Source organism: Anolis carolinensis, chromosome 1 (genome assembly GCF_035594765.1).
Source record: "Anolis carolinensis isolate JA03-04 chromosome 1, rAnoCar3.1.pri, whole genome shotgun sequence".
Lineage (NCBI taxonomy): Eukaryota > Metazoa > Chordata > Lepidosauria > Squamata > Dactyloidae > Anolis > Anolis carolinensis.
In genome coordinates, this window is record NC_085841.1 from 358,494,404 (window position 1) to 358,521,690 (window position 27,287).

The 27,287-nt window shown below is 39.6% G+C and overlaps 1 protein-coding gene and 1 long non-coding RNA gene across 4 annotated transcripts in view; one reads left to right on the top strand and one right to left on the bottom strand.

Moving 5' to 3' along the window:
* Positions 1–1,833, bottom strand: part of daam1 (dishevelled associated activator of morphogenesis 1) — a 188,273-nt gene extending 186,440 nt beyond the window's left edge. For 2 of the 3 annotated variants that reach the window (XM_062968613.1, XM_062968612.1), the window contains exon 1: positions 1,655–1,833. The gene's annotated coding sequence lies outside the window, so the exon portion shown is untranslated. The remainder of the gene's footprint in view (positions 1–1,654) is intronic. The other variant, XM_062968611.1, reaches the window with a different exon arrangement.
* A 182-nt stretch (positions 1,834–2,015) lies between these two features.
* LOC134295608 (uncharacterized) overlaps positions 2,016–27,287 on the top strand; it is a 41,567-nt gene continuing 16,295 nt past the window's right edge. The window contains exons 1-3 of the long non-coding RNA XR_010002236.1: positions 2,016–2,098; positions 6,000–6,160; positions 14,844–14,963. This is a non-coding gene — a long non-coding RNA (uncharacterized LOC134295608). The remainder of the gene's footprint in view (positions 2,099–5,999; positions 6,161–14,843; positions 14,964–27,287) is intronic.

The window sequence follows — 27,287 nt, forward strand, 5'->3', positions numbered from 1 at the left end:
TAAATGTAATATTGCTAATAATACTACCATATAATGATATAGTACAATATAGTAATTTAATGCTAATATTGTGCTATATCCTAATAATATACTCTATGTAAGTTTGATTTGTAAGCCGCCCTGAGTCCCCTCCGGGGTGAGAAGAGCGGAATATAAATGTAATAAATAATAAATAAATAAATAAAGACTAAACTGGACATGGGAGAAGAGATTGAATATATTGTATATACTTATAATATTGATAATAATATTATAATGTAATACAATATTATACTAATAATAATATAATATTAATTATATAGTATATATTAAATGTAATATTGCTAATAATACTACCATATAATGATATAGTACAATATAGTAATTTAATGTTTATATTGTGCTCTCCTAATAATATATTTTATGTACATTTAATTTGTAAGCCGCTCTGAGTCCCCTCCAGGGTGACTTTATTTATTATATATTATTTGTAATACATACTAATAATAATATAATATAATAATATCAATTACATATTATATATTAAATGTAATATTACTAATAATAGTACCATACAATAATATAGTACAATATAGTAATTTAATGTTTATATTGTGCTCTCCTAATAATATATTTTATGTACATTTAATTTGTAAGCCGCTCTGAGTCCCCTCCGGGGTGACTTTATTTATTATATATTATTTATAATACACACTAATAATATAATAATAATATTAATTACATATTATATATTAAATGTAATATTACTAATAATAGTACCATACAATGATATAGTACAATATAGTAATTTAATGTTTATATTGTGCTCTCCTAATAATATATTTTATGTACATTTGATTTGTAAGCCTCTCTGAGTCCCCTCCGGGGTGACTCTATTTATTATATATTATTTATAATACATACTAATAATAATATAATAATATTAATTACATATTATATATTAAATGTAATATTACTAATAATAGTACCATACAATGATATAGTACAATATAGTAATTTAATGTTTATATTGTGCTCTCCTAATAATATATTTTATGTACATTTAATTTGTAAGCCGCTCTGAGTCCCCTCCGGGGTGACTTTATTATATTATATATCATTTATTATAAATGTAATAAATAAATAAATAAATAAAGACTAAATTGGACAGTGGAGAAGAGATTGAAGGCGGGTTTAGCCACTTTGAGTCTCCTGCAGTAGAGATAACGCAGAGTAAGAAGAAGAAAGCGGTGCTTCAATGAAAACATCCCAATTTATAGAGACATACACACAGACTCATCCCTTTGCAGATAAAGACTCAGGGCCCTTCCACACAGCTATATAAACCCATAATTATCCATTATGGATTCAGATGAATGTTGCAATTGGCCACCTTGAGAGCATGGAATGGCCTTGCAGCATCGAAGCCTGGCTGCTTCCTGCCTGAGGGAATCCAACTTGGGTTCTCCTTCCAGGTGTTTTGGGCTTCATCTCCCACCGTTCCTCACAGCCTCAGGCCCTTTCCTTTTTACCCCTCAGCCGCTTAAGCGGCTGAGGGGAAAAAGGAAGGGGCCTGAGGCTGTGAGGAACGGTGGGAGATGAAGCCCAAAACACCTCTTCCTCTTCCCTCAGGCATCGTGCGCAAAATGAATGGGGCTGAGGGAGGCGCCCTTACCTGCCGCAGCCTTCGCTGTGCATCCTCCTCGCCGGAGCCCCGGAGGGACGCCCAGGGAGCCAGCTCACTCGCCCTCCCCGCCTCCCGCGGCTCCAGCTGCGGCTCTTCCACTGCCGCCGCCTCCGCTGCCTTCTCCTTCGCTTCTTCCTCCGGCCAAGCCGCCGCCGAGCCTTACAAGCCCGCGGGTGACATCATCCCCTCCCGCTCCGATTGGTCAACCCGGCGGCGGCGTCACGGACGCTCCTGCCGGGGAAGCCACGCCCCCCTCCGCCGCGCTGCTCGCCGGGAAATGGAGTCCCAACGCTGTATCCCCGAGGAAGGCGGCTCTCAGGAAAAGACTACGTTTCCCAGCAAGCAGCGCGCGGCCCTCTTGCTCCCCCCGCCTTCTCCTTCTTGGTCGGTTTCTGGTTGCCTTGATGCCGGTTGCAGCCCAAGGCATAACCTGTAAGATAAAAGTGTGTGTGTATTTAGTGTATATGTACGTGCGAATGTATTCACACACACACACATATATACACCAATACACATATACAGTAGAGTCTCACTTATCCAACGTTCTGGATTATCCAACGCACTTTTGTAGTCAATGTTTTCAATAAATCATGATATTTTGGTGATAAATTCGTAAATACAGTAATTACTACATAGCATTACTGTGTATTGAACTACTTTTTCTGTGAAATTTGTTGTATAACATGATGTTTTGGTGCTTAATTTGTAAAATCATAACCTAATTTGATGTTTAATAGGCTTTTCCTTAATCTCTCCTTATTATCCAACATATTCGCTTATCCAATGTTCTGCCGGCCCGTTTACGTTGGATAAGTGAGACTCTACTGTATACACATAACACGCATATGTAAACAAATATATATGCACACGCACACACACATAAACATGCACACATATATATACACATATATACATACAAACAAATACATACACACAACACATATACATAGAACACACATATATGCACACACATATATAAACACATATTTGCACACATATACACACATATATATACGCACTAGCTGTGCCCGGCCACGCATTGCTGTGGCAAAGTGGTGGTGGTATTGGTTAAAAATTGTTGTGTAATTTTTATTTGACGTTATTTTCATTTTTTTATTAATTTTATTGTAAGTTATATTTCTATTTATTATATTTTATTATTTTCTTGTATTATTTTTAGTTATTTTCTGTTATTATAGTATTTTATTGTATTAATTTTTAGTGTTTTTTATTGGGTTGCTAGGAGACCAAGTTGGAGGAGCTTAGCCTTCTAACTGGCAGCAATTGGATTAAGGCAATTATTCCTCTCTAATTAGGACTTTATTTTTCTTTTCTTTTTGTTGTATCAACCTAAAGGCGTGGATGATGGGTTGTGTTGTCAAATTTCGAGGTTGGGGGGCCTGTAGTTTTGTTGTTTTGTGGGTCGCCGTGATGCCATCACTCTTTTATATATATAGATAACATATAAACAAATATACACACATAAACATAACACACATATATGAACATACATAACATATATACAGAACACACACATATATAAAGATATATATGCACACACATGCACATAACACACATATACAGTAGAGTCTCACTTATCCAAGCCTCGCTTATCCAAGTTTCTGGATTATCCAAGCCATTTTTGTAGTCAATGTTTTCAATATACCATAATATTCTGGTGCTAAATTCGTAAATACAGTAATTACAACATAACATTACTGCAAATTTGCTTTTTCAAATTTGTTGTAAAACATGATGTTTTGGTGCTTAATTTGTAAAATCATAACCTAATTTGATGTTTAATAGGCTTTTCCTTAATCCCTCCTTATTATCCAACATATTCGCTTATCCGACGTTCTGCCGGCCTGTTTATGTTGGATAAGTGAGACTCTACTGTACTACCATTATTTCCATGTACAACAATCTATGGTACCTCTTGAAGTTTCCACGCTGATTTCTCTCTATTCTAGTTTCAATGTAGTCATGAATAATTAATAATATAATAATAATAATATAATAGTAATAATATGATAATATACCACAATAATAATAGAATAATAATAATAGACTGATATAATAATTATCCATCCATATATATAAATGTAATGTGCATAATTCCCATGGAGTAAACAACAAAACCACTGGACCAAATCACACCAAATTTGGCCACAAAAGACATTAGTCATCCAATCAATCTGCATGCAGCAGCGTGTCAGCAAAAATGGCTAGGCGTGTTAGTGCTGACACGCGTGTCATAGGTTGGCCATCACTGACCTAAAAGATGTAGATGTGTGTGTGAATATATACACACATATATATGCATACACATATATACAACACAAAACACACATATATGCACATATATATATATATATACACGTCCACATAATATACATATATTAAACATATATGCACACAGTACACACATGCACACACACATATATACACACATATACACATAACACACACATATAAAATATGTATACACATATATATGCACACATACATATATATACATACAAACATATATAAACATACACATAACAAACATATATAAACAAATATGTATACACACATATACACACACATATATAAAAACTCATATACATATACACATAACACACACATATATAAACAAATATATATATACACACATATATATATGGACACACATACATATATACACACATATACACAGACACGTATATGAGCATATACTCATATCTATTAATTTTTAGACTGATATTTTATAGCTATGATTGATTTTAGCTATTGCAAACTTTTAACTGTATACACACATATATGCACACACTCATATATATATATACAGTAGAATCTCATTTATCCAACACTCGCTTATCCAACATTCTGGATTATCCAACACATTTTTGTAGTCAATGTTTTCAATATATCATGATATTTTGGTGCTAAATTTGTAAATACAGTAATTACTACATAGCATTACTGCGTATTGAACGACTTTTTTGTCAAATTTGTTGTATAACATGATGTTTTGGTGCTTAATTTGTAAAATCATAACCTAATTTGATGTTCAATAGGCTTTTCCTTAATGCCTCCTTATTATCCAACATATTCGCTTATCCAACATTCTGCCAGCCCATTTATGTTGGATAAGTGAGACTCTACTGTACATACAAATATATATAAACACATATACAGATAACAAACACATATAAACAAATATGTATACACACATATATGCACACACGTACAGATATATACATACAAATATATATAAACATTATACACCTAACACACATTTATAAATGTATATACACACATACATATATATACACAGACACATATGAGCATATACTCATACCTATTAATTTTTAGATTGATATTTTATAGCTATGATTGGTTTTAGCTTTTGTAAACTTTTAACTGTTGTAACTCACTTGATATTTTGGAGAGACGTAGGCAAGAAATAAAAAGTATTACTAATATGTATGCACATGTGTATATATGCACACACACTGATACATACACATACACACAACTATGCATTTTAGATGGACATTTTTCAGCTATGGTTGTTTTTATTGTGCATTTTAATCTTGTCTATGGGTTTTTAATCTATATGTTGTAAATGGATTTCTCTTTCCATGTACTGTTATGTTTTTATCTACTGTTTTTTAACTCTACCTTCAGAGTAGTCAGGTAAGTAATAAAAAGTAGTAGCAGTAGTATTATGTGTGTGTGCAGATGTGTTTGTGTCTGTGTGTGTATACACACACACACACACTATTGCCCAGGTGTTGGGGAGGCTGCTTCCTGCATGGAGCGCCCTTAGATTCCCGACGGAGTGGTACCTATTGATCTACTCACATTTGCATGTTTCCAAACTGCTAGGATGGCAGAAGCTGGGACTAACAGCGGGAGCTCACCCCGCTCCCCACATTCGAACCGGCAACCTTTCAGTCCATTTGTTGTAAAACATGATGTTTTGGTGCTTAATTTGTAAAATCATAATGTAATTTGACGTTTACTAGGCTTTCCCTTAATCCCTCCTTATTATCCAGCATTTTCACTTATCCAACATTCTGCCGGCCCGTTTATGTTGGATAAGTGAGACTCTACTGTGTATGCACATGCGTGCATCACATATACAAATACACACACATGTATTTATCCCATGTCCCAAATGTCCAAATCTGATTTCAAGCCATTTCCTTAGAGACACAAGTGGAATGACTGTGACAGCGCCAAGCAGGCACAAAGGAGTTGTGTAGTTGTACACCTTGCCTTGTGAAACCTTCCCATGTGCCTTTTGCCTGGAACTCCTCAGACTCAGGGCTCCCTTGTCTTGCAGGTGAACTACTGAAGACGAGTCAGCAAGACCTAATCCCCAGAAGAAAGAGGTTTATGTGCAAAGCATGTTGCCCTAAATGAGCACTGGACCAACTGGTTTCTGGCACTGGGAAGTCATCACCTGCTGTATTTTGTTGATAATACTGCCACTGGTGATGAGAGGTAAGTAAAGTAGGTCTCTGAGTGTTTTTGCAGACCCTATAGCCAGCTTGGCATAGAGGTTTGAACATTGGACTATTACTCTAGGGTTTGAATCCATCAAAATCTAGCAGGTGATCTCAGGTAAGTCACACTCTCTCAGCCTCAGAGGAAGCAAAGACAAACCTCTGAACAGATCCTGCCAAGTAAACCTTGTACCATGGGGTCTCCAGTGTATGTATACAGTAGAGTCTCACTTATCCAACACTCGCTTATGCAACGTTCTGGATTATCCAACGCATTTTTGTAGTCAATGTTTTCAATACATTGTGAGATATTCGCTTATCCAAGCTTCTGCCGGCCCATTTAGTTTGGATAAGTGAGACTCTACTGTAACTGGAAGCGATACAGGTTGTAAGTACAGTAGAGTCTCACTTATCCAACATAAACGGGCCGGCAGAACGTTGGATAAGCGAATATGTTGGATAATAAGGAGAGATTAAGGAAAAGCCTATTAACATCAAATTAGGTTATGATTTTACAAATTAAGCACCAAAACATCACGTTTTACAACAAATTTGACAGAAAAAGTAGTTCAATACGAAGTAATGTTATGTTGTAATTACTGTATTTACGAATTTAGCACTAAAATATCACGATATATTGAAAACATTGACTACAAAAATGGCTTGGATAATCCAGAAGCTTGGATAAGTGAGATTCTACTGTAATACAATTTCATTTTTTTTAAATGTGAAAACATTAGTGTTGTGGGCATTCAACATTTTTATAACAACCTCTCTCCCACTAGGATTGAAACTCAAGGTGAAAACATACATTCATTTCCTAAACTGGTTTGTTAATTCAATGTATACCCTGCCCTTCCTCACAGGAATTCAGGGCAGCAAGCAATCTACATACCATTAAGTGGCTAAAATCACAAATGACAAATACACAATTATAAAGCTCTAAGACATTGTTTGGCATTCGGGGTTGGGTTTTAGGCGCATGTATGTGCCCAAATGTATGCAGTTGCATTGTTTTGACCCTGGAATAATATCGGTATTCAGTTAAGCAAGAAGAGTTTTGCAAGTGTAACTGACATATGCGTAGCTGTGTGTTCTTGGATGGTGCATGACAATTTATTGGTGCCTTTAATGGGACATTTTTTATTGACTGGCATTGCTGAAACAGTGCCCACATTTACAGACACGCAATTAGTTGCACAATTATTGCATAGTCTAATCTTTGCCAAAAAGGGTGGTGCAGATTTATATTCGAGAGGCAACTAATATAGTTGTTTGTGGGCTGGATTAAGACACTGGGAAACCAGGGTTTGAATCCCCTTTCAATCAGGGAAGCCTACTGGGTGGCCATGCGTAAGTCACGCTCTCTCAACCTCAAAGGAAGGCCAGTGCAAACCCACTCTGAATGCATTTTGTCAAGAAAACCCCATGATTGGATCGCCTGATGGTCACCCAAAGTCAGAAATGACTTGAAGGCACACAACAATAACAGGATTTACTTTATGCATGCATTATGTAGGCTTGAATAAATTTAAAAAGTTGATTAAAATGTAATAAGCACCAAAACAAACAGATGAATAAGGCACCTGCTTATTTCCTGGAAGGGAGGCTTGTACAAATAGATACGCTTTAAGCTGGCAATTGAAAAATGAATAAATATGGGGAACAGCCTGCTCTCTGATAGAAAGGAATGACCAAACCAAGGCCGCCTCACTGCCATATTATCCAGATTGTCAAAGCAGATAATCCCCATTATCTGCTTTGAACTGGATTATATTTGTCTATACTGCCATGTAAGCCAGTTCAAAGTAGATAATTCGGATTGTATATGGCAGTGTGGAAGGGACCTAAGAAAATCCTACTTCTGAGGCAAAATATAAATAGTAATAACAGCAACAACAACAATTTTTACCCATTTCTCCTCAATGAAAATAATAATAATAATAATAATAATAATAATAATAATAATAATAATAATATGCCTCCTCGAGGCTAGTAGTAGGCTATAACAAACCTGCAAAAGTATTGGAAAATGAGCATGCAAAAATACTGTGGGACTTCCGAATCCAGACTGACAAAGTTCTGGAACACAACACACCAGACATCACAGTTGTGGAAAAGAAAAAGGTTTGGATCATTGATGTTGCCATCCCAGGTGACAGTCGCATTGACAAAAAACAACAGGAAAAACTCAGCCGCTATCAGGACCTCAAGATTGAACTTCAAAGACTCTGGCAGAAACCAGTACAGGTGGTCCCGGTGGTGATCGGCACACTGGGTGCCGTGCCAAAAGATGTCAACCGGCATTTGGAAACAATAGACATTGACAAAATTACAATCTGCCAACTGCAAAAGGCCACCCTACTGGGATCTGCGCGCATCATCCGAAAATACATCACACAGTCCTAGACACTTGGGAAGTATTCGTCTTGTGATTTTGTGATACGAAATCCAGCATATCTATCTTGTTTGCTGTGTCATCATCATCATCATCATCATCATCATCATATGCCTCCTCGAGGCTAGTGGTAGGCTATAACATAAAATACATAGAAGAAAGCATAGGCCATTGACATATGTATATTAAAAACAAGACAAGTACATTTTAAAAGGCATTTAGTTGTTATTACTACATGTTGAGCATCCCATATTTGGAATAACAAAATCCGTAATATTCCAGAACCCAAAATTATTCACATGGATGGCTGAGAGAGTGACATGTTTGCCTTCTGGAGGTCCAATGTACATAAACTTTGTTTCATGCCTCCAATTATCAAAAATATTGTACAAAAGTACATGTATAAGATGTGAGTGAAACATAAATGAATCTCACATTTAGAGTTGGATCACATCTCCAGCATACCTGCAAATACCAAAATCCAAACAATTAAAAATCCAAAACACTTCTGGATTGGATCTAGACTATCGTATAATCCAGTATCTCATCCAAGATTATCGGCTTTGAACTGGATTGTATGAGCCTACACATTGCCATACAATCCAGTTGAAAGCAGACAATCTGGATTTTATATGGCAATGTAGAAGGGGGCCCGGTGACATTGCAGGGGGCCACTTCACCTAGCAACAGCGACTCCTTAACATAGCAACAGCCAATCCAGTGACATCACAGAGAACAACTTCATCTAGCAACAGCCTTTGTGGTACAAACGGACAAACAAACAAACAAACAAACATGCTGGACCAACAACCGCCATGGCAGACTACACAGAGAAGTCATTTACAAAGCATGTGAACTATTTCAAATGAAAGGAGGGAACCATGAAAATGAACAAAATCTGGCTACCGCTATTTTAAAAAAACTCTAAAATCAGGACAGTGAATAAAGAGCAACATTCAGAAAACAGGGAAATTCCAGGCATGAAACAATCAGGACCAGCTAACATATCCCAACAAAGGATTCCCCCAGGCAGGAAGCAGCCAGGCTTTGAAGCTGCAAGGCCATTTAATGCTAATCAAGGTGGCCAATTGCAACATTCACACTTGCCTCAAACAGACAGGAGTTTTTTCACCCACCCTGGACATTCCACTGATATAAACCCCACTCGCCCAGTTTCCAACAGACCTCACAACCTCTGAGGATGCCTGCCATAGATGTGGGCAAAACGTCAGAAAGGAATGCTTTTGGAACATGGCCATACAGCTTGGAAGACTCACAGCAACCCAAACATATTTTTACTTTTATATAGAGAGAAGATGGAATGAGAGTCATATGGAATTCTAGATGTTGAAATGAAATTCCCATCACTTCTCACCTATGATGACAAGGGCTGCTGGGATTTGCAGTCCAACGACACTGACTTAGAAGAAAAATGCACTCAACGTGTTCAAAGCTAGCTGCATTCACCCGTTTACAGTTTATTCATTAAACATGTGAGCCATTCTACAGCCAAATCTCGTGGCGATCTAGAAAGATACAGCATAAAACACAATAAACTCCGGTGGAAGACAATAAAAACCAAGAGCAGCCCTTTGTTCTGTACACATGATTTTTAAACGTATACCGCCTGCCTTTGAACAGCAGGTGCTTGGTAACAATTCCCTACCATTTAGTGATTTTTAAGGGAAAGAAACAAGTTGGAGGAAGCATCAAACGTTAACAGCAGTGTATGGATGGGCAGAAATGGGAACAGAAACCATTATAACTAGAGGTGCATCTACACTATAGAATTAATGCAGTTTGACCACACTTTAAAGGCTATAGATCAGCGTTTCTCAACCTGGGGGTCGGGACCCCTGGGAGGGTCACAAGGGGGGTGTCAGAGGGGTCGCCAAAGACTGTCAATTCCTCCCAAATCCCTCCAGTATTTTCTGTTGGTCACGGGAGTTCTGTATGCCAAGATTGGTTCAATTCCATCATTGGTGGAGTTCAGAATGCTCTTTGATTGTAGGTGAACTATAAATCCCAGCAACTACAACTTCCAAATGTCAAGGTATATTTACCCAAAACTCTACCGGTGTTCAAATTTGGGCATATTGAGTATTCATGCCAAGTTTGGCCCAGATCCATCATTGTTTGAGTCCACAGTGCTCTCTGGATGTAGGTGAGCTACAACTCCAAAACTCAAGGTCAATGCCCACCAAACCCTTCTAGTATTTTCTGTTGCTCATGGGAGTTCTGTGTCCCAAGTTTGGTCCAATTCCATCATTAGTGGAGTTCAGAATGCTCTTTGATTGCAGATGAACTATAAATCCCAGCAACTACAACTCCGAAATAACAAAATAAATCCCTTCCAACCCCACCAGTATTCACATTTGGGCATATAGGGTATTTGTGCCAAATTTCATCTAATGCATTAAAATACATCCTGCATATCAGATATTTACATTACAATTCATAACAGTAGCAAAATGACCATTATGACATAGCAATGAAAATATTTTTATGGTTGGGTGTCACCACAACATGAGGAACTGTATTAAGGGGTTGCTGCATTTCAAAGGTTGAGAAACATTGCTATAGATCTATGCGATCAGATCGATGGAGTTGTTGGTTTGCAAATTCTCTAACTATAGAGTCCTGGTGTCTCACCAAACTCTACCTTCCAGGATTCCTTAGCATTGAGTAGTTACAGTGGTGTCTAAACTGCATTAATTATCTATATATATAAAAGAGTAATGAAATTTCAGCCTAGGACAAAACAACAAAACTACACATCCCAGAAACACTAAACTTGGCAGCACAATCCCTCATCCATGCCTCTACGTTCATACAATAAACAGCTCCAGCTACTCCAGAAAACGGCCAGGCTTTCAGACTGCAAGGCTATTCACTGCTATTCCACCTGGCCAACAAAGGATTCCCCTAAGCCACAGCAACGCGTGGCCGGGCAAAGCTAGTATCATATAAATGCACCTTACTTAGTATTGCCCAATGTACTCCATTATAAGGGAAGGCTCTTATTTTTTTGACAGACAATCTTATACCTCATAGGATCAGTATCCCTCATATACCCCAACATTTCACAGGTGAAAACTAAGACAACTGGGTCAAGTACATGTGTTTGTTCAAGATGGTTAATTAATTAAGAAAAACAGCATTTTCCGCCGAAAATACCGTGGGTTGTTTTTTTTTGTATGCACAAACATGTCCTTTGTAAACATAAAGTTTCCTGCAGAGGGAATATTGCTTTATAACCAAAAATGGGCAATTTGGGGGGTACAAATTATTATTATTATTATTATTATTATTATTATTATTATTATTATTATTATTACACAGCAAACAAGATAGATATGCTGGATTTCATATCACAAAATCACAAGTCGAACATTTCCCAAGTGTGTAGGACTGTGTGATGTATTTTCGGATGATGAGTGCAGTAGGGTGGCCTTTTGCAGTTGGCAGATTGTAATTTTGTCAATGTCTATTGTTTCCAAATGCCGACTGAGATCTTTTGGCACGGCACCCAGTGTGCCCATCACCACCGGGACCACCTGCACTGGTTTCTGCCAGAGTCTTTGCAGTTAAATCTTGAGGTCCTAATAGCGGCTGAGTTTTTCCTATTATTATTATTATTTCATTTTTATACCCCGCCCCATCTCCCCAAGGGGAATCAGGACGGCTTACTTGGGGCCAGGGCCAGGCAACAAACAATATAAAACTCCACAGTAAAAACAAATCATAAACAGATAAAATCACATATACCAAAACACAATAAACATACAGTAGAGTCTCACTTATCCAACGTAAACAGGCCGGTTGAACGTTGGATGAGCGAATATGTTGGATAATAAGGAGAGATTAAGGAAAAGCCTATTAAACATCAAATTAGGTTATGATTTTACAAATTAAGCACCAAAACATCATGTTATACAACACATTTGGCAGAAAAAGTAGTTCAGTACACAGTAATGTTATGTTGTAATTACTGTATTTACTAATTTAGAACCAAAATATCATGATATATTGAAAACATTGACTACAAAAATGCCTTGGATAATCCAGAACTTTGGATAAGTGAGACTCTACTGTAGTTTCCTGCAGAGGGAATACTGCTTTATAACCAAAAATGGGAAATTTGGAGGGTGCAAAATATCAAAATGCATGCTGTATTAGAAAGCTGTACACTTTTTGATGACCTTTGCACAGCAAGGAAAATAATACATACTGATTCTTACCAGCTAGAACAGACTTTACAAGGATTTACATACAGTAGAGTCTCACTTATCCAACATTCACTTATCCAACATTCTGGATTATCCAACACAGTCTGCCTTTTAGTAGTTAATGTTTTTTTTACATATGTTGATTGTACATTGACATATTTTGCACTTTTGGCTGAGATCCTTTTAATCCAAGCCATGATTTTATCATTTTATTTTTGTATGTGATTTTTTATGACTTGTTTTTATTGTTGATTGATCTGTTTTATTGTTTTGCTTTTATATTGTTGTGGACCCATGGACCCAGCTTACATGGCTTGGACCCATGTAAGCTGCCCCGAGTCCCTTCGGGGAGATGGGGTGAGGTATAAGAATAAATTATTATTATTATTATTATTATTATTATTATTATTATTATTATTATTATTATTATTATTATTATTATGGTCGTCAATTTTTTCAATACATTGTGATGTTTTGGTGCTAAATTCGTAAATACAGTAATTACTACATAAAATTGCTGTGTATTGAACTGCTTTTTCTGACAAATTTGTTGTCAAACATGATGTTTTGGCGCTTAATTTGTAAAATCATAATGTAATTTGATGTTTAAGAGGCTTTCCTTTAACCCCTCCTTATTATCCAACAAATTCACTTATCCAACATTCTATTTATGTTGGATAAGTGAGACTCTACTGTACCTACATCATCATCATCATATCTACACTGTAGAATTAATGCAGTTTGACGCCACTTTAACTGTCATGGCTCAGTGCTATGGAATCATGGGAGGTGTAGCTTTACTAGATACTTAGCCTTCTCTGCCAAGAACTACTGATGCTTCGCTAAACTACAACTCCCTAGATCACATAACATTGAACTGTGGTGTCAAACCGCATTCAGTCTACAGTGCAGATATACTCTCTGTCTCAGTCTTCTCTGGCTTTTAGGAGAATGCAAAGACCAACAGAAGTATCCAATCTGTGGACAAGCCAAACTGTGCAGTTCCTGAGGCTATTCAGGCAGAAGAAGAGAGTCGCCCACCAGAAACAACATGATGGAAACCACCAGCCTTTGCAGTTTCTCATGCCAGACAGGCAGGCTTGTCAGCTGTTGTGGTAGAAAGTGCATGCTGCTTACCCATGCGCATGCAGGCAGCAACATGTCCTCTTGATCCTCCTCTAGACGGCTGATCACTTCGCGCCTGTTTGGTCACATGAAAAGAGCTCACTCACCCAAAGCCAAAGCCCAAACAACACAGACACAGAACTCCTCTCTAAACTGGAGAGATCATAAGAATCCAAGTCTGGATTTGGTTTTGCAAAAGTTGGTCATAACTGGATTACAGAAAGTATGGGACAGAAATAAGATATGTTTTCTACATGTCTGGAGGTGATGGCAATCTTGATGGGTTTTGGAATCATAATCTGCAGTTCAGTGGAGTCTGGGTAAGGCTACCAAATAATAGGAGGAAACGTCTTAGTACAAGTGAGTCTCCATTTATATTACCTCTATAAGCAACATTTTGGATTTGATATATTTTCCTAGAAATTAACAAAAGTTTGTGATTACATGGAATCATGGCAGCACAATTAGTATACGTGATTACAGATGAAAAGTGTATTACCCTGTTATTATAACTAAGTCTCCGTCACCAATTAGACTCCCATATAATGCGGTATGAAACTGCATTATATGTTCAATGCAGATCCAGAGGCTTCATCCCCATTAACACAAAGGATTAAGGTGGTTTACAGGGTAGAAGGTAGTCTCTCAGATAACTTGTTCTTGAGGAATCTAGGGCCTTACAGGCTTAGGGCCGGGCTGTGGTTCAGCTGGTTAGTAGCCAGCTGCAATAAATCTCTACTGACCGAAAGGTCATGAGTTCGAACCAGCCCGGGTCAGATTGAGTGCCCGACCAATAAAAAGTAGCCTAGCTCGTTGTTGACTTAAGGAATCCGAAAGATAGTTGCATCTATCAAGTAGGAAAGTTAGGTACCGCTTATGCGGGGAGGCTAATTTAACTAATTTATGACACCATAAAAATCGCCCAGCAGCATGCGGAAGAATGAGGAAGTATTCCATCAAGGACTCGGAGTCACAGTGGATGATGAAGCAGCAGCTCCCCCTGTGGCTGGAATCGAGCATAACCTCATGAAGCCGGAAGCTGGAAAATGGTAAATTGCCTCTGTGTCTTTGACTCTGTCTGTATGTCATATGTCTAATGGCATTGAATGTTTGCCATGTATATGTACATTGTGATCCACCCTGAGTCCCCTTTGGGGTGAGAAGGACGGAATATAAATACTGCAAACAAACAAACAAACAAACAAATAAATGTTATTTGGGGACTAATATTTTCAAGTCCCTCTCTGTCTTTTCCCCATGATGAATAAATGTACTGAAATTAGATCATATGGGATAAAGTGAAGGGAAGATGAAAAGCAGCTTTAAGTCAATTCAGGTTGGATGTTCATCTATGTTAATTTTATCAATATTTGTAGGTATGTATTTTTATCCTTTACAATTTTATCTTGTAAATCGCCTAGAGCATCTTGGATGGAGGGCGATTAATAAGTAATTAAATGATGATGATGATGATGATGATCTAGTCTCCTAAGTCTTCATCTCTTTGAAAATGGGTTTTCCCATCACCCAGTTCCTGATTCTCTTATCAGAAGACACAAAGGCTGGGCTGTTGTGGGTGTTGTACACATATCTAAGTTCCTTTACATAGTATGTGGTTGTACTCGTTTTGGCTGTTATGCAATGGACACATTCCATTCATGTCTGCATAAATGCAATCTTTTCTTGTTGTCCTTATGTGCCTTCAACTCAACTCCAATTCATGATCATCCTTGGCAAGAGTTATTCAAAGGAGGTTTGTTTTTGTCCTTCTGAGGCTGAGAAAGTCTGACTTCTCTAAGGTCACTCAGTCGGTTTCTGTGACTAAGCAGGGATTCAAGTCTTGATCTCCCAGAAGCCTGGAGCGTATCTGCACTGTAAGATTAATGCAGTTTGCCAGCACTTTAAATGCCATGGCTGAAGGCTATAGAATTGGCAGAGTTCTACTTTGGTGAGGCCACAACTCTTTTTGCAGAGAAGGCTTAAGACCTTGTAAAACTACAACTCCCATGGCAGTTAAAGTGGCATCAAATTGCATTAATTATCCTGTGTAAATACACCCAGTGCCCAATATTAGTCTAACCAGTGTTCCCAAATTTTTGTTTTCTGGATATTTTAGACTTCAGAATTCTCCCAGCCTGATTGGGCAACAGTAAGGTTGTGTAACAGCCAGGAATTCTGGGAGATAAAGTCCAAAATTTGGAAATCACAGCACTACATCATACTGTTTCTCTGTAATCACTCACACAGGTCTCTTCCAACTTGAGGGTGTTATGATTCTATGAGCTTTCAAGATAGAAACACTCAAGTCGGAAGGGATGGTGTGGGAGTCTCCTGTTTAAAGAGGTTGGATGGCCATCTGTTGGGAGTGCTTGGATTGTGTCTTCCTAGAAAGGAGTTGGCTTGGATGGAACTAGGGATCCCTTCCAACTATATGGTGCTATGATTCTAAAACTAGCTTGATCTTGAGCACTACTAATTTACCATATATACTTGAGTATAAGCCGACCCGAATATAAGCTGAGGCACCTAATTTTACCACAAAAAAACTGGGAAAACATTGACTCCAGTATAAGCCGAGGGTGGTAAATTTCAGAAATAAAAATAGATACCAATAAAATTACATTAATTGAGGCATCAGTAGGTTAAATGTTTTTGAACATTTTCATAAACCTCAGATTTAAGATAAGACTGTCGAACTCTGATCAAATCATTATTCTCATCTTCTTCAATGTAAATGTGCTTATGTATCCTTTTAATAATAATAGAGTAAAATAATACATATAATAATAATAATAATAATAATAATAATAATAATAAGAAGAAGAAGAAGAAGAAGAAGAAGAAGAAGAAGAAGAATAAAAATACAGGAAAATAATACAAGTAATAATAAATAGAGTAAAATAATAAATGCAATAATACACTGGGTGCCACCATGCCAAAAGATCTCAGCTGGCATTTGGAAACAATAGACATTGACAAAATTACGATCTGCCAACTGCAAAAGGCCACCCTGCTGGGATCTGCGCGCATCATCAGAAAATACATCACACAGTCCTAGATACTTGGGAAGTGTTCGACTTGTGATTTTGTGATATGAAATCCAGCATATCTATCTTGTTTGCTGTGTCATAATAAAATAATATCAGAGTGAAATAATAAATGTATTATTAATAATAATAAAAATAGAGTAAAATAAATGTAATAGTAGCAACAATAACAGAGAAAAATAATAAATGTAGTAATACCAATAATAACAGAGAAAAAGAATAAATGTACCATATATTCTCGAGTATAAGTTGACCCAAATATAAGCCAACCAGGACCCTCACCCGAGTATAAGCCGAGAGGGGCTTTTTCAGTCTTAAAAAAGGGGCTTAAAAACTAGGCTTATACTCAAGTATATACAGTACATCTATATACAATCTGGAGGAAAACTGCTATTAGGTGGCTCTACACACCAAATGTTAACCAAATGGCTGTTAACTTGGTGGTTTAACTGTCCATAGCTCTCTTTCCCCCGCAAAGTGAGATGTTCCCTGTCTGTCACTTTGTGTTTTCCAAATGTCCCTTTTCCAGCGTGCTGCCTTTTGCTTGAGTCAGCATCCTTTCCTCCTCATTTCTCCCTCTGCCTCCCTCTCCTTCTCTCTGTCTTCTCAATCACCAATTGCTGGAGTGCAATATGTGCTCTAATAGCCTCCTGACATAAGATCAGGCTGTGCAGATGGGCATTTCAGCAATGCGGGGAAATTAATGGCAATGTTTTGAGAGCAAATCAAACTTGGGAGATCAAAACAACTGCCAGTGGAAGCTTGGATAAAGACAACTCTGGTGGGATAACTGATATAACCCTTGTCAGCAATGAAATCTATTGCAAAAGTTTGAAGAGGTAGGGTGATGGGAAGAACCAGAAAGGTTCAGGCCTTTTGATCAAAGATATCAAAGAAACATTGTAGGGGAAACTCCAGATTGACACAGGGTACATCTACATTGCAAAACTGATGCAGTTCAGCACAGCTTTAATTGTCGAGTCAATGCTATAGAATCCTGGGATATTATTTTATTATGACACAGCAAACAAGATAGATATGCTGGATTTCGTATCACAAAATCACAAGTCGAACACTTCCCAAGTGTCTAGGACTGTGTGATGTATTTTCGGATGATGCGCGCAGATCCCAGTAGGGTGGCCTTTTGCAATTGGCAGATCATAATTTTGTCCATGTCTATTGTTTCCAAATGCCGGCTGAGATCTTTTGGCAAGGCACCCAGCATGCCCATCACCACCGGGACCACCTGTACTGGTTTCTGCCAGAGTCTTTGAAGTTCAATCTTGAGGTCCTGATAGCGGCTGAGTTTTTCCTGTTGTTTTTTGTCAATGCGACTGTCACCTGGGATGGCAACATCAATGATCCAAACCTTTTTCTTTTCCACAACTGTGATGTCTGGTGTGTTGTGTTCTAGAACTTTGTCAGTCCGGATTCGGAAGTCCCATAGTATCTTTGTGTGCTCATTCTCCAATACAATACAATACAAAACAATAGTTTTCTTGTTTTTCTGTCCAAATTGTCCAGTTCCGCCTGTGTCCAATTTATAATGCCAGCAGTATATCTTATAGACAGGGCCGGCCCCACTCATGCGGCAGCTGACGCCGCCGCCTCGGGCGCAGGCCCGGGGGGGCGCCGTCAGGCTGGGCGGGAGGCGGGGCACCGCCCTGACGGTGCCCCGCCTCCCGCCCAGTGCGCCCTGGCCCGTCTGGCCTGCTAGAAAAGGCCAGACGGGCGAGCGGGGGTAACGTGGGAGGCGGGGCCAGCTCTGACGCCGCCCCCCCGCCCAGCGTGCCCTGGCCCCGCCTCCCACGTTGCGTGGGAGGCAGGGCCAAGGCACGCTGGGCGGGGGGGGGGGGAGCGGCGTCAGAGCTGGCCCCGCCTCCCACGTTACCCCCGCTCGCCCGTCTGGCCTGCTACACAAGGCCAGATGGGCGAGCGGGGGTAACGTGGGAGGCGGGGCCAGCTCTGACGCCGCCCCCCCGCCCAGCGTGCCCTGGCCCCGCCTCCCACGTTGCGTGGGAGGCAGGGCCAAGGCACGCTGGGCGGGGGGGGGGGGAGCGGCGTCAGAGCTGGCCCCGCCTCCCACGTTACCCCCGCTCGCCCGTCTGGCCTGCTACACAAGGCCAGACGGGCGAGCGGGGGTAACGTGGGAGGCGGGGCCAGCTCTGACGCCGCCCCCCCGCCCAGCGTGCCCTGGCCCCGCCTCCCACGTTGCGTGGGAGGCAGGGCCAAGGCACGCTGGGCGGGGGGGGGGGGAGCGGCGTCAGAGCTGGCCCCGCCTCCCACGTTACCCCCGCTCGCCCGTCTGGCCTGCTACACAAGGCCAGACGGGCGAGCGGGGGTAACGTGGGAGGCGGGGCCAGCTCTGACACCGCCCCCCCGCCCAGCGTGCCCTGGCCCCGCCTCCCACGTTGCGTGGGAGGCAGGGCCAAGGCACGCTGGGCGGGGGGGGGGGAGCGGCATCAGAGCTGGCCCCGCCTCCCACGTTACCCCCGCTCGCCCGTCTGGCCTGCTACACAAGGCCAGACGGGCGAGCGGGGTAACGTGGGAGGCGGGGCCAGCTCTGACGCCGCCCCCCCCGCCCAGCGTGCCCTGGCCCCGCCTCCCACGTTGCGTGGGAGGCAGGGCCAAGGCACGCTGGGCGGGGGGGGGGAGCGGCGTCAGAGCTGGCCCCGCCTCCCACGTTACCCCCGCTCGCCCGTCTGGCCTGCTACACAAGGCCAGACGGGCGAGCGGGGGTAACGTGGGAGGCGGGGCCAGCTCTGACGCCGCCCCCCCGCCCAGCGTGCCCTGGCCCCGCCTCCCACGCTGCGTGGGAGGCGGGGCCAGGGCACGGGGGGCGGGCCAACTCTGGCCCCGCCCCCTCACTATTCGCCCTGGCCCCGCCTCCCACGCAGCGTGGGAGGCGGGGCCAGGGCACGCTGGGCGGGGCCAGGGCGCCGGTGGCGGGGGCGCTTTTCAGCGCCCCCGCTTTACATCAAAAAATATCTCCGGCCGGCCCTGCTTATAGAGATATTATCATCATCATTATTATTATTATTATTATTATTATTATTATTATTATTATTATTATTATGCTGTTGATGGCTTTCATGGCCAGAGTCATTGGGTTGCTGAGAATTTTGAAGGCTGTATGGCCATGTTCCAGAAGCATTCTCTCCTGACGTTTTGCCCCATCTATTCTTTCCTGGCGTTTCGGCCACAACCTCTGAGAATGCCTGCCATAGATGTGGGTGAAATATCAGGAGAGAATGCTTCTGGAACATGGCCATACAGGCCAGAAAACTCACAGCAGCCCGTTGTTGTTGTTGTTGTTGTAGTAGTAGTAGTAGTAGTAGTAGTAGTAGTAGTAGTTTGGTGAGGCACCAGCACTCTTTGAAAGGGGGGCTAAAGATTTCATAAAACTACAACTCCCAGGATTCCATAGTATTGCACCATGGCAAATAAAGTAGCATTGAAGTGTGTTCATTCTACAGTGTAGACGCACACATATTTATGATTCTATTGCCAGTGAGTCAATGAACTTACATTGAGTTTTAGTCCATATTTTAAACTAGCTCTCTAAGGTATAATCCTATTGGAAGGTACAGAACAATACGTCTTGGTGCATAATTTTTTCCACATATTTCAACCATAGATTTGTTCATACAATAGAATCATGGTATTGGGTTGCTGAGAGTTTTCCGGGCTATATGGTCGTGTTCTAGGTTCTTGGTATCTTTTGAGATATAGTTCCAGGACCCCACGGTAGACCTCAACATTCATGGATGCTCAAGTCTAAATTTATACAGTGGCACAATAAAATAGTGTCCTTTATATCAAATAACAACATTCGATGTTTGCTTTTTTGTATTATTTGGAATATTTTCAAGCCATGGATGATTCAGTCCATGGACTCCACCTGTTTCCGCTTTTAATTAAAAGTGAATGGAATTTTTAAAAACAGATTCACTGGTTGAAGTAAAATGCATACAAGGATGTGCTTGATAAACATGCTGTCTGGATTTTTAAAAGCGTTAAAGACATATTTCTTCTGGCAGGCTTATCCAGTCGATTTTAAACTCTGAATTTTAAATTGACATTTTAATGTCTGTGTATGGATGATTTTAATGGGTTATGGTTTGTGTTTCAGACTTATGTTTATGCATTTTTAATCTATATGTTGTGTATGGTTTTATATGTTTTCTTTGTTATATATTGCCTTTTTATCTGTGTTGAATCCTCCAGTGAGTCTTGGGGAGAGGGAAGAAATAGAAATTAAAAATATATATATATCACTGTCACTCTTGTTACATAAATAGTTAATTTGTGTAGCAACAAGGTTTTTTTTTATGTGTGTGGGTGTGTGTATCTATCAGTTTCACTATGTTTTCATTGTGTATTATATTGTTTAATCTTTGTAAACTTTTGTTTAATTGTTTTTTTAACTTCTGTGTGAAGTTTTATTCAAAACTGCAGCATAGTTCTTTTACATTTTAGTTTTTGAAAAACCTAACGCTTGCCAGTATAATTTGGATTCAACTGGTGGACCCCAAGATCGAGTGGGAGAAAAACCCAACAACAACTAGGGGCTGTAAAATTATTGCATTTTGACACCACTTTAACTGCTATTGTAGTGATTTCAGAAAGGACCACGTATGGATGGTCCATGCCTGGTGAGCTTCCATTAAACCAAATCAGTTAGAAGATAAAACACAGGACTTCGGGTCTGAAGGCAAATTACAGAAGTTTATTATACTTGGTCCAAAAGGGTTGCAAGTATTGAGTCACCACTCGAAAATGTACAAGCACACCCTTACAGAGAAATACAAGACATTTTGTACATTTTGACAGCTATTCGGACTTCTCCCTGATTGACAGAACCAAGCTGGCTAGGATTCCCACTTTGATTGGCCAGGGGTTCCCTCTGTATCACAGGCAGAAGAAAGGATTATCCACGATGGGAAAATGCCTCTGTGAGGGGCATGAAACTAAAGAAGGTGATGATGTAAGTATACAGATGTTCTCTTGCTTGACTTAAATGTTCAGTTCTGAAAGAACAAATGTGCAAGGTATGGATATCATTTTTGTTTAAACTTGCCTTCCATGGAAGCCATAAGCCTCTGGCCACATCTGGCCAGGTAAACAATGGAAAACACAGCCCTACTGATACAAGGATTATCTGTCTTTTACTCGTACACAAAAGGGATTACATTTTCAGGTCTGGGAGATCGCTGGAAGGATATTTCCTGATGCTCAATGATCTCCATTTATTGCGATTTATGTTAATAGAGGGGACTAGAGGGAACAGATGTCTTGACAATACATTTGATTTTAACTTTATACACTTTGAATTAATATAAAACACAATTAATACAATATGCATCAAAATATAATTCAGTACATTTATTAAAGGGTCTAGCTTGATATAGTTTGAGGTACACTTGCTGTTAGGTCTTCCCAATGCTTTCAGTGGCTTCGGAATAGCAAAACTTCAATGAGGCAGAAAAAGATTTTAAAAGAAAAAGAAAATCATATACCGTATATACTCGAGTATAAGCTGACCCGAATATAGGCCGAGGCACCTAATTTTACCACAAAAAATCTGGGAAAACATTGACTCCAGTATAAGCCTAGGGTGGTAAATTTCAGAAATAAAAATAAGATACCAATAAAATTACATTAATTGAAGCATCAGTAGGTTAAATGTTTTTGAATATTTTCATAAAGCTCAAATTTAAGATAAGACTGTCCAACTCTGATCAAATCATTATTCTCATCTTCCTCAATGTAAATGTGCTTATGTATCCTTTTAATAATAATAGAGTAAAATAATACATGTAATAATAAATAAGAGTAAAATAATAAATGCAATAATAATAAGATCAGAGTGAAATAATAAATGTATTAATAATAATAATAATAGTAATAGTAGCAACAATAATAGAGAAAAATAATAAATGTAATAATACCAATAATAATAGAGAAAAATAATAAATGTACCATATATTCTCGAGTATAAGCTGACCCAAATATAAGCCAACCGGGACCCTCACCCGAGTATATGCCAAGGGGGGCTTTTTCAGTCTTAAAAAAGGGCTGAAAACTAGGCTTATACTCGAGTATATACAGTACTTTGTGGGAAATTAATTTGGGGGGGAGGGGTGGTAGCTCGATAACACTGTTACTAATTAATATGGAATCATGGGAACTGTAGTTTGGTGAGGCACTCTTTGGCAAAAGATTTGGTGTTTTCAAGATTATGTGGTAGTCTTAGGTTGTATATCAGATAGAGATGTTCTCATTTCCCCAAAACGGTCTTTATGGCTAGTTCCTGCCAGTCAAACAAGCTACAATCCAGATGTCATTACAGGACCATCTCCTGACTCAATCTTATGTATCTCAGAAAGAAAACTCTTGGTTGAGAAAGGCCAGGGAGCTGTTCATAAAGAGTCCGGAACAGAAGGTCAAATGCCAGAGATAAGGGAAGCATGCAATCCGGCATAGTTTTTGCAGGACACTAGATCCCTTTTGCTGTTCCAAAAAGTCACATATCTCTCTCATGAGCTAAGTTCAGGAACAAAAATTGACGTAAAAGGGCTTTGGGAAGAAGAAAGAGTGGTGTGCTGTCCATCAAAAGCATTCTCTCCTGTGCAATTATTTTTACCGCCTCCTTGATGTAAACAGCTTAAACCTGCAGAGACCAAATGACTCAGAGGAGCGATAATGGGATGTGCAGAATTCACTGTCTAACTAATGACATCGGAAGCCATTAATAACCTGAGTCTTAAGTGCCTGGATGACTGCAGCTCTGCCTCTTCCAAGTTGTCACAGGTTGTCCACTTGGAAGTATATTTCTGCCAAGGCAATTCATTGGGTTCATTGCCACCAGACAAAGCACAGCAGCACTGTATGGTTTAGAAGGGAAGCTTTCATGTGCCTTCCTATTGTGATTGTCTGAGGTCCAACATCAAAAAGATGGAGTGTAATATTAAGTTTGTGGAATTATGTGGTCATTGCACAAGTCTCCTTTGTTAGTAAATTGTGTTATTTGTGACAATGCATGTGTGTGTGTGTGCATCTGCATACACAATGCATAACCACCTGCAGTGCACGTCCATGGGTAACTATGTTTTTTGTGTCTATGCTCAACCATGAATGGTGGAAGGCCATCCACAACAGCACTACATGCACAATTCTTCTCCCACAACCTTAAACTTAATATTCTGTTCTGCATAGTATAATAATAATAATAATAACTTTATTTTTATATCCCGCCCCATCTCCCCGAAGGGACTCGGAGCGGCTTACATGGGGCCATGCCCGACAACAATACAATAACAGCAATAAAACAATAAAACAAGGTCAGCAATAAAACAATGTCATATCAATAAAAACATAACATCAATGAACAGTTATAAAACAACAATATCCAATTGCTTCCACTGGAGAAACTAGGAGCCTCCGGTGGCCTAGGAGATAAAAGCCTTGTGACTTGAAGGTTGGGTTGCTGACCTGAAGGTTGCCAGGTTCGAATCCCACCCGGGGAGAGCTCCCTCTATCAGCTCCAGCTCCATGCGGGGACATGAGAGAAGCCTCCCACAAGGATGGTAAAAACATCAAAACATCCGGGCGTCTCCTGGGCAACGTCCTTGCAGACGGCCAATTATCTCACTCCAGAAGCAACTCTGATTGCTCCTGACACGGAAAAAAAAAAAACTGGAGAAACTAAAAATACATATGATATCAACAGAATTTTCTGGCTACTGACTCACCTATCTTGAAAGCAGTAGTGATAAAAACAGATGTTGGGACACATACTGCAAAATAAACGTCATCCAATAGCATTTGGGATTTGTGGTTTATATTAATAAAATATGTTTTTAAAAATAAACATTACAGTCAACTCTCCAAGTTCTCTGGAGTCAAGGGTGCAGGATGCTCTGAAAAGGGGAAAAACATTTTTTTTTTCACCAAAGAGAACACTTTTTCGGGTGTCTCTTAACTCCTTCAGTGTTACCTGTGGCCAACTTCTGCCAAATCTAAATGATGAAGTCACATATGGACTTACATATGGCAGAGATCTCAAGAAATCTTTAGGCCTTCTGATGCAGACATCATGCTGGAGGACCTAAAGATTTCTAGAAATAACATATTAATGATATCCAGGAAAACTGACCAACACATGCCTCAAATGTTAGTCCTGTTTCTGAGTATAATTGGCCTGCTGATTCCAAAAATGGCACCAGTTTTCCTCTATCAGATTTTGAGATACAGAATATATGCCACAAAGCAGTTATCATCTGTTTACCTATAGAAACCCAAGATCACCATATCTAAGAAACTAGAGGTTATGTGGTCTATCTATTGCAATTTTCTGAATCAGGGCACTAAATAACCCCAGAAACAGGCCTGAAAACCAAGACACCAAAACATTTCTTTTATGAATTATAATCAAATGCATTAAAGTGAAATCTGCAAACATGGAGATCTGACTATAATTGACAGCAGCAATACCGTAGCCATTTACAGATTTGTCCAAGCAGTGAAAAAAATGTGATCCAGTAATGATGAAAATGCATTGCAGTAACAAGAAAGACGTGACATTGCATGACAAATCACAGCCAAAGATGCAATAATAAATAAAATAAAATAAAACTTTATTTCTATTCCACTCTATCTCACCAAAGGGACTCAGGACGGATTCCAACATACAATGGCAAACATTCAGTGCCTTAATAAAAACAGACAAATATCCACATAAAATCCCAGCAAAACCCCACATATCAAAACAGCAATTGAAACCTAACATCAAATTAAACCTAACATCAGTGAATTAAGTCTAACATCAATAACATCAATATAAATTAAAGCAACATAGTCAGAAAAAAATTATATAATGACATAAAATCTTAACAAATAATTACATTAATTTACAGAAGCCAACTGGAGTTCACAAAGTTGTGTGGCCTATGGTGGTAAATTGGGCTGACATAGACTAGCTATTTTTACTCTAATTTTGCTATAATTGTGAATTATCAACTTTGTGTGATCAGGTCCTTAAATGTAGGGCTTTTAGCACCTACCAGGATCACTAACAAAATACAAAAATAGGATGCAGACAAATGCTGGAGATACAAAGGATGGAGCTAAGATGGTGATACCTATAGCTTTTGGTACTTCAACAAGCTATGGCTGGTTTCAACTATCTGATTTTAAATTATTTTAATGAACTGCACTAGTCTGTTTTTTAAAGTTTTCTATTCCCCTATTTTTAAAATCATTTTTATTCATTGTATATCGCCTTAGGGTGCCTGGTAGGCTAAGAGATGATTCATAAATATTTTAAGTCAATAAAATGAATGGAACTTCTGTTTTTACATTAACAGATGCCAGAGTTTGAATGATGATAATGATTTTTAGGAGTATAATTCTGAGAATCCCCTCTGGGATTAAACCTCTCCCTATATATTTTTTTTCAAAAGTTTGGGAAATGCTCTATCTATCTATCATGTTGACTGGAGGATTCTGAGAGCTGTAGTTTAAAAAACCCAACAAGTTTCCCAGACTCTGGCAGATACTGAGTAGGACTTTAATCCTTACTAGATTGCTTTAGTGGAAGCAATTCTCAAACAATGCCATTTGAGATCCCACTTTGGAAATGCCACTAAATCTGGTCTTCAAGAAGAGAGAGAGAGACAAGTTAGAATTCCGAAGTCCCAGAAATTTATGTCACTTGACAGTGACCTAATTTCAGGCTATTCTTTCTTTAGATAGCAGTATCAGCACACCTTGGTTGTTATGTGCCTTCAAGTTATTTCTTACTTAAAGCGACCCTAAGGCAAACATTACCATCATGGGAGTTTCTTGGCAAGATTTATTCAGAACAGATTTGCATTTTGTCTTCCTCTGAGGCTGAGAAAGTGTGACTTGCCCAAGGTCCCCCAGTCAGTTTCCATGGCCGAGTGGGAATTTGAACCCTGATCTCCAGAGTAATAGTTTTGAAGTCTCCAAAGTTCTCCCCAAAATGCTGAATTTGGGATGGTAGAGGAAATAGGGTTCAGCACCTTGGAGAGTTCCTTTGATGTGTGGCCTAAACCATGGTTTGACCTGACATGGGAGTCACCAACTAATGCATTAAGGACCACTTCTTGTCACTCTTGAGGTCCTCAGTTTCTCATCTATGTGTTGATTGCTAGCTCAGACACTCTGTTAGACATTCTGCCCCAAAACAGTTCTGGGTAACTGTGGATTGAGTTGTTCTTGGGAGCTATGAGTTGGGCCTTCTACTTGTGTTGCTTTCTCTCCCCTTTTATCAGTTATTTGTAGAAGCATCTAGAATCTTTT